This window comes from Delphinus delphis, unplaced genomic scaffold, assembly GCF_949987515.2.
Source record: "Delphinus delphis unplaced genomic scaffold, mDelDel1.2 scaffold_326, whole genome shotgun sequence".
NCBI classification, from domain to species: Eukaryota; Metazoa; Chordata; class Mammalia; order Artiodactyla; family Delphinidae; genus Delphinus; species Delphinus delphis.
This window is the reverse complement of record NW_027192947.1, coordinates 41595-49887: the sequence shown is the minus strand read 5'-3', so window position 1 is coordinate 49887 and position 8293 is coordinate 41595. Positions and strand designations below refer to the sequence as shown.

The 8293-nt window shown below is 42.0% G+C and overlaps 1 non-coding gene across 1 annotated transcript; it reads left to right on the top strand.

The window, feature by feature from the left end:
* Positions 1–8181: 8181 nt before the first annotated feature.
* LOC132419287 (U6 spliceosomal RNA) lies at positions 8182–8293 on the top strand. The gene has a single exon (XR_009518168.1). It is a non-coding gene; the product is annotated as a U6 spliceosomal RNA (small nuclear RNA).

Genomic DNA, 8293 nt, shown 5'->3' with positions numbered 1-8293 from the left:
GTCTGTTTTTAACCGAAATGCATAGGCTTCTACGTTCAAGTCTAACTTCGCAAAAAGTTGCCTAGTTTCTTGTTGATAGACTGTGATATGCTTGTCATGGCTCCAGGGGAATTGTTGTGGAGAAAAGAGGAAATTCTATGAGATCAATCTAGGCCTAAAGCCACAGAAACCATGAGGAACCCCTTAGGGGGTCTGCTGCATTAGAAGAGGGCATGCAAATGTGGGGTTCCCTCAGCAGTATTACGTGGTCTGAGGGCTGAATGTAAAACACAAGGACTTTTTCTGCTGTCTCCAAAGCAACCCAACTACTGAATAATTGTAGTTTGCAATTGAATGGTCCTTTGGCATTTACGAAACATTTTTACATGTTTCATTTGGTCCCAAGAATGAGCTCTGGAAGCAATCATAACAGGTTACTACCTTCACTTCATCAGTGAGGAACCTGAGGCCCCAAAACATGAAGTTATTTTCCCCAGGACACGTGGTTAATAAATAGGAAAATTTGTGCTTTCAATCCCAGGGCCTGTGCTTTTCCATTGACTCTATACCCTCTTCTCCCTTCCTGGCTGTTCTGTAAAGTGATGCTTACTTTTATTATCTTACTTAACATGTTTCCCAAAGCATTTTGGTGACAACTCAGATCTTTTAAATTTCATTTATTTACTTTTTTTTTTATACAGCAGGTTCTTATTAGTTACCTATTTTATACATATTAGTGTATAGATGTCAGTCCCAATGTCCCAATTTATCCCACCACCATCACCACCACACCCCTCACCCTGCTTTCCCCCTTTGGTGTCCATACGTTTGTTCTCTACATCTGTGTCTCTATTTCTGCCTTGCAAACTGTTTCATCTGTAACATCTGTAACCTTTTTCTAGATTCCACATATATGTGTTAATATACGATATTTGTTTTCCTCTTTCTGACTTACTTCACTCTGTATGACAGTCTCTAGGTCCATCCACGTCTCTACAAATGACCCCATTTCATTCCTTTTTATGGCTGAGCAATATTCCATTGTATATATGTACCACATCTTCTTTATCCGTTCGTCTGTCGATGGGCATTTAGGTTGCTTCCATGACCTGGCTATTGTAAATAGAGCTGCAATGAACATTGGGTTGCCTGTGTCTTTTTGAATTATAGCTTTCTCTGGGTGTATGTCCAGTAGTGGGATTGCTGGGTCATATGGCAGTTCTATTTTTAGTTTTTTAAGGACCCTCCATACTGTTCTCCATAGTGGCTGTATCAATTTACTTTCCCACCAACAGTGCAAGAGGGTTCCCACAACTCAGATCTTTTAGTTAATTAGTTCCAGATTATTTCCTGCTAATTAGAGGAGCTGATTCATTTGAATGAAATAGAGGGTTTTTGGCGATGGTAAGAATGAATTCTTTGAATGAAAAGTCACATTTGGAACTATTCAACTGTTGAAGAAAAGAATGTAATTTAATTGTATGACAAAATAAACAAGAGACTTAAACTGAACTCATGGGTAAATGTACAACAGAAAAGGACAGTTGGGCAATTTAATATATGACTATTCTAGGGGTGGCAAAAATTTCCATTCTAGGTTCTTTGGCTGGTCTAATAAGTAAATTGACATAAGACAGATTAACAAGAGAAAAACAAATTTAATTTTGACAAGAGTCCCACAAAAATTTGAGACCTAAAGGTAAGTTGGGCAACTGAGGCTTATTATATGTCGTCCTGAGTCAAGGATTGGGATAGGGGCCCGGGGTCTTCAAAGGGGAAGAGGGTAATTCACAAGAAGATAAGAAGAGCAGGTGTTTGACGATTAGATGTTCACCCTGCCATGAAGATAGGTCATTCAGTAAAACGTTATCTCTGGTAGTATCTCTCTTTCAGGACCAGGCCTGTTATCTAAATTCTTTTAGGCAGTTAAGGGAAAGGTAAAAGTTTTCCCTTAGTCTGCTGGGTCTTGATTACCTTCAGCTCAAAATAATCCACGTGTCAAATTGGCCTATTTGGAGGTGACCTATTCTGCTCTCCCTCACTATTTAACTTTTTTCAGCATGTCACTATCTTCTTTTTTTCCATTTTTTTTTTTCGGTCACGCAGCATGTGGGATCTTAGTTCCCTGACCAGGGGTCAAACCTGTGCCCCCTGCAGGGGAAGCAAGAAGTCTTAAGCACTGGACCACCAGGGAAGTCCCAGCATGTCACTATCTTGGCTCACAGATTAACTTTGGTTGCATATAATTTCTTAAAGTAATTTAACATAAATTCCATTTTCTCTTTGAATCCGTTGAAAAAATTTTTTAAATAGCAAGCTTCAGAGTGTATTCATTTGTTGCCATGTTTCCAAATGATTTGGTTCTTTGCTTTAAGGAGAGAGAAACCACTGGAGATCTTCAAGAGTCAGTGACGCAAAGGATTTTTGTAGATTTGTGTCCACCTTCTGCCCTCTGAGGGTTAGGGTTAGGATTTCTCTGGGGGCTTCTGCAATCACTCTGCCACCCCACCGGGAGACCACCCAGGACAGCTCAGAGGTGAACATCGCAGGTGTGTGGAGGATTGCAGCCCTTGACTGTTGGTGGCCCAAGTGTACAGAATCATGACTCTTCCAGCTGGCATAGGTGTTGGGACTCCCCCAGGTTAACCTACCTCATTTACCACCAGAAAATGGGTCCAGATGGGTGATTTGGTTTTAGTTGCTTTTTCCAACTGGCTATAAAGTCAAAGGAGGTTCTTGTTTTATTGGTTCCATTTAGTTACAACTAGTATTTCCTGGTTTTAGTCAGTGCTGGAGATAGAGCCGGCCAATCCCTGGTGACTGTGGGATTGGAGCCGTGACTCCTGATTCTAACTGTTCTGTAGAAAATGCAAAAGAGAGCAATGCCTGTGGTTTTCTCAGCTGATTCTTGAAGCGTATAGTCAGTCGTTTCAGGAGTTGCTGAATGAAGTTTCATCTAACTTTAGAATTTTCACAGTTCACGCTCTGAAACCTCATTGTTAGGGACATATAATTTTTAGACATGGTTCGTTTGCTTAAAAACCACATTTTTCTTTCAGGTCCATTTACAGGCGTTAATTGGTTGTCCCTAGTAATTTTTTTTAAATTGAAGTATAGTTGATTTACAATGTTTCAGGTGCACAGCAAAGTGATTCAGTTATACATATATATATGTGTGTGTATATATGTATAACTTTTTCAGATTCTTTTCCATTATAGGTTATTACAAGATATTGAATATAGTTCCCTGTGCTATACCGTAGGTCCTTGTTGCTTACCTATTTTATATATAGTAGTGTGTATCTGTTAATCCCAAATTCCTAATTTATCCCTCCCCCCCTGCCACCTAGTAATTTTTAAATGGAAAAGAAAAAGGAAAGCTGGACTGCCCATCCCCACCTGTCCATACTCAGTCTTGCAAACGGCTTCCCCAACTCGGTTATTCACAACCTCTCAGACAGAAGGAGGTGGGCCCTGAAGTGCCTTAGGATTCTATAAGAAGCAAGTCCAGACCGTCCAGGCACTGAGGACAGAGACATTGAGTAAATGACCAAATGGCCTTGGGTGTGAAGAGGCTCTCTTCTTAGCAGTCAATGCCATGGGGCATTTCCCACCTCCGTGGGACACCTCGCTGTGTGTCCTGAGAAAGGCAGCCACATGTAGGAGCTCAGGGGATTTTGTTTCAGCTGGTTAGAGGTTTTGATTGTTTTGCAAATACAAAGTTTACCCCAAGAATACGGCTGACTCAACCGTCTCACTGCAAACCTCCAGGAAGACCAAAAAGGGAAATCATTAAGATTTTAGGCAAACTTTCAGCTTCCTTCTGTTACATCTAGTAGATAACATGCCAAAGAATTTGAATATAGCAACCCTCCCACGAGGAAAGAAAGGCTGTGGATGAAGACATTTACTGTACAGTGGGCGGCTAGGAGGAGGTATGATGACAAGTGCTTAGAAAGGCAGATGGCACAATAGTAACAGCTCAGATTTGAGCTAGTTTGACCTGGGTTCAAATCCCAGTGCTGCCGTGTATACCTGGGTGGCTTCTGGGTGTAAACCTGCCCAGGCTTCAAGTTCTTCATCTGCAAAATGGAAAGACATCAACTGCACTTACTTCTTAGGGAGGTAAATGAGTTAATAAACAAAGAGTGTGCGACATGTAAAATGTTCCACTGTAGTCTCTCAAGGGAAAACTGTGAAGCTGTGATAGAGCCCACCACCACCTTGCCCTTAGAGCTTTAAGCTAACATTCTCTCATTTGCTTCTCACACCAACCCTAGGAGGTCGGCTAGGTGGGAATTAGTGCCTCCGCTTTACAGCTAAGGAAACTAAGAGCCCAGGGATGTTCTCCACTGTAAAATGGAACAATGAAGAGCCCGTCAGGATTGCCTCATCTCTAAATTGTAGACATGCCTTTTCAAACCAAGCCTATTTTCCTCATTTGATTGCAACTGATAAATAACAACTTTTTTAAACTGCATGAATTTTGCTTCATCCTACCAACTTCTACAAATTCTTTATTCCTCTCCTGCGCCTAGTTTCTTCAGAACCATTTTTTTTTTGATTCTGTATATATATGTGTTAGCATACAGTATTTGTTTTTCTCTTTCTGACTTACTTCACTCTGTATGACAGACTCTAGGTCCATCCACCTCCATACAAATAACTCAGTTTCGTTCTTTTTTATGGCTGAGTAATATTCCATTGTATATATGTGCCACATCTTCTTTATCCATCCATCTGTCGATGTAGTCCAGGGACTTCTTGATGAGCATGTTTTTGTACTGCTAAGTCAGGCACACACACCTGCACACCTGCCAGTTTCTTTGTTTATGAGTTATAAAGTCATTATTTGTTTATTTAACTTATTTATTTTAATTATTATAAGAGGCTTTACTTCTCCAAACTGGAAACAATCCAAATATCTATCACAGGAGAATGGATAAAGAAATCACAATTTATTCCAACAATGGGCTACTTCTCAGCAGCAAACAGGAATGAACTACAGATACATGTAACTACATGAATTCATCTCAAAAATGTTACGTAGAGTGAAAAAACATAAAAGGGTGCCTACCTTATACTACCATTTATATGCAGTTTTAGAAATGACAGAACAAATCTAACGGTGATACAGAACATTGGCTGTCGGGTCATGGGGAGGTGAACATGAGGACTGACTGGAAATGGGATGCGAGGAGGCTTTATGAGGTGTCAGAAATGGTCTATCTCTCGACGGGAAGGTGGGTTAAAGGTTATATACATTAAAATTCATTGCACGGTACACTTAAGGTCTGCGCATGTAAATCATGTCCAATAAAAACTGTCAGCTGTAGGTTATGTAATAATTGTTGATTAAAAGGTAGCTCTTCCAGAAATACAGATACGACTAGACATGCCAACTATTTAGATGTCCATATTCATGCAGACTATTGACTAACATTCAATAGACAAGAGCAGGATAATTTGGTAGAAGACAACAGATACCTTTGTTCTAGGACACTACGACCTGAAGGTAAGCAGTAACTTGAATCAAATGGTCCAGACTAGTAACTCCTTTAGTGACGCATTGTTATTCACAATGTTGTTTTTAAATGTAGTCTTTTTTCTTTTATTAAGAAAGAACTTGCAGAGCAATAAACTCCAGCTACTTATCTCACTCCGGTATTCTTCTTATTTTCAATACATGTCTATCATATTTACTTACTGACTCGATTTCTTAAAAATAGTCAAACTCAGAAGAACCTCTCCTCTCCTCTGTGATCACATTTACATCCCTTCAGCCAGCAGGACATCTCAAAACAATGTACTATTGTTGACGACGAGGATGGGGGTAACTCTGGGCAAACCCTCCACCACTCCTGGGAAGACAACTAAGGCGGCGAATCACCCTGGAGGCCGTGTGCTGCCCTCTTGAATCTGGTGATCAATCTCCCCTTAGAGTGTGGGGAGGACAGGGGGCAGCGGTGGAATTGGGGGCTTTGGGACTCCGCAGACTACCCCAAGGAGAATTGCTCAGATTTACCGACCCCATTGCTTGCCCCTCAAATCGGCAGAGCTGGAGGGAAAGGGAGAAACCCTACCCTCTCCCAAAATAAACAGCGGTGGGGACTCACTGCCCAGGTCCTATTTCTAGGCACAGAAACATTCCAAGTCTCTCTGAGCTCAGCTGTAACAGAAGCTCCTGGTATCACCACAATGCTTTAGAAAGCCCCATTTCTCTCCGCCTCACACTTGAGGTAGAACAGAAAGGGAGGGAGAAGGCAAAGGCCAAATATTTTGTTCTCAGATATGAGCTTCCTCACAATTCTCAGCTGGTGCTTACTGGAAACCAGTGGGTGTGCTCTTGCCTAGTATGGCAGGAACTGCTCTTTCCTACGCTCTATGCTTTCCCTTTCTTCCAGACTTTCCTGTTTGGGGCTAGGTATATGTCTATTCAGAATAAGTATATTTCCCAGCATTCTCTGCAGGTGGATGTGACCAAGGGACCAAGTTCTGGCCAATGGAAAGTGTGTGGCAGCCTCCTGGAACTTTCCTTGAAAGCTAGCCAGCATGCCCTTTTTCTCCTTTATCCCCTTAAGCTTCCTGCTTCTCCAGTGGCAGAAAAGATGGCTAAAGCTCTTGCCACCATCTTAGATCATGAGGTCAAGGGTCACACTCTAGGGCCACATGCCGTGAGCTGGGAGGAGCCTGAGTTTTCAGTCCCTGAGGACTGCATAGAGCAGAGTTGCTATACCACGCTGGACTGCCACTTCCAGACTTCTTTCTTCTTAAGCCCATGTTCTGTCGCTCGTAGCTGAGTCTAATTGAAACTGAGACAGATGACATTCAGCAAGTCACTGAAAGCAAATGCATCAACCTGGATGGCATTCAGTGACATCAAGCAAATTTTTTCAAAGGACTTCTCCTGAGGCCAGAAATATACTCTACGATGCTCAGTGAAAAGCATGATTCAGTGAAGAATCCTGAGAGGTGGGCCATCATATTCCAACTTCAGGGAGAACCTGTGCAGTCTGGGTGTTCACAGGTGTCCCACTGGGTCAGAGGGCTGAGAGGATGAAATCTGTAGCCAAAGTGACAAGTCTCAACCCAGGTCACGTGCTGTCACCAACTTCACGTAATTCGATGCATATTAACTAATTTGAATTCTATAACCAGCAGAAGAGGATATCTGGGCAGGCACTTTTCCTTTAAAAACTAGCTGTCTCACATGATGCCTGTTACTCAACCTCTCTGGGTCTTTTTATCTGCAAAACGAAGGGCGAGACATCCCCCTAGAAAGGTGGTCCCCAAAAGCTCCGTGTGGCCTCTCCCGTTGCGGAGCACAGGCTCCGGACGTGCAGGCTCTGCGGCCATGGCTCACGGGCCCAGCCGCTACATGGCACGTGGGATCTTCCTGGACCGGGGCACGAACCCGCGTCCCCTGCATCGGCAGGCAGACTCTCAACCACCGCACCACCAGGGAAGCCCTATGGGGTGGTTTTAAATGTTTTCATCTAGCAAAGTTAAAAGTTGGCAACGGTCTTCCTCCCCTTCTTCCCTCTCCTTTCCTTCTCTTCCTTCTCCCTTCTCCTCTCTTTTGTCTACTTCTTATTTTTCTGGGCCCAGCACTGGGCTGAGTACTTCAGACACTTTAACTCAGTCTTCACATCCATCCTAAGAGGCCAAAATTATCACCTTCTTTTTTTTCAGATAGAGAAACTAAAACTCAGAGAGAGTAGTAGATTACTCAAGGGCACACAGCTGGCAAAATGCATTCACTTAATCTCTAGTTTCCTGCCTGCATATTGAACAGGAATAAGATATTGCAACAGGTAAGAGTAAATGACATGACGTTAGTAAATCATCTTTTTTTCTAATTGCAAAGCTATAAGGCAATATCTTTGAAACAATTTCTCTACAAACAGGAGAGTTAAAAAAAATTTTCTGTAAAAAATATACCTGTGTCCTTATGTGTAAACAGTGTAACTATGAAGAATATCTTAGTTTGAGGAAGTTTATTGTTACATTTTTGCAATAGGTGAGGCACGACTGTCTCCTGCTTCTCCAACATCTCAATTAAAAAAAGAAAATAATCAAGGAAAACAGTGAAATTAAAATTAAACAAATGCAAAAGCCTAAGGTTTTTGGAGAGAAAAATGACCATCATCTGTGTGTAGCACAGCATCTAGAGCATAGTGGGTACTTACAAACGGTAGCTTTCGTGTCGCTTCGGCAGCACATACTGTATACTAAAATCAGAACAATACAGAGAAGATTAGCATGGCCCCTGCTCAAGGATGACAAGCAAATTTGTGAACCGTTCATATTTTTT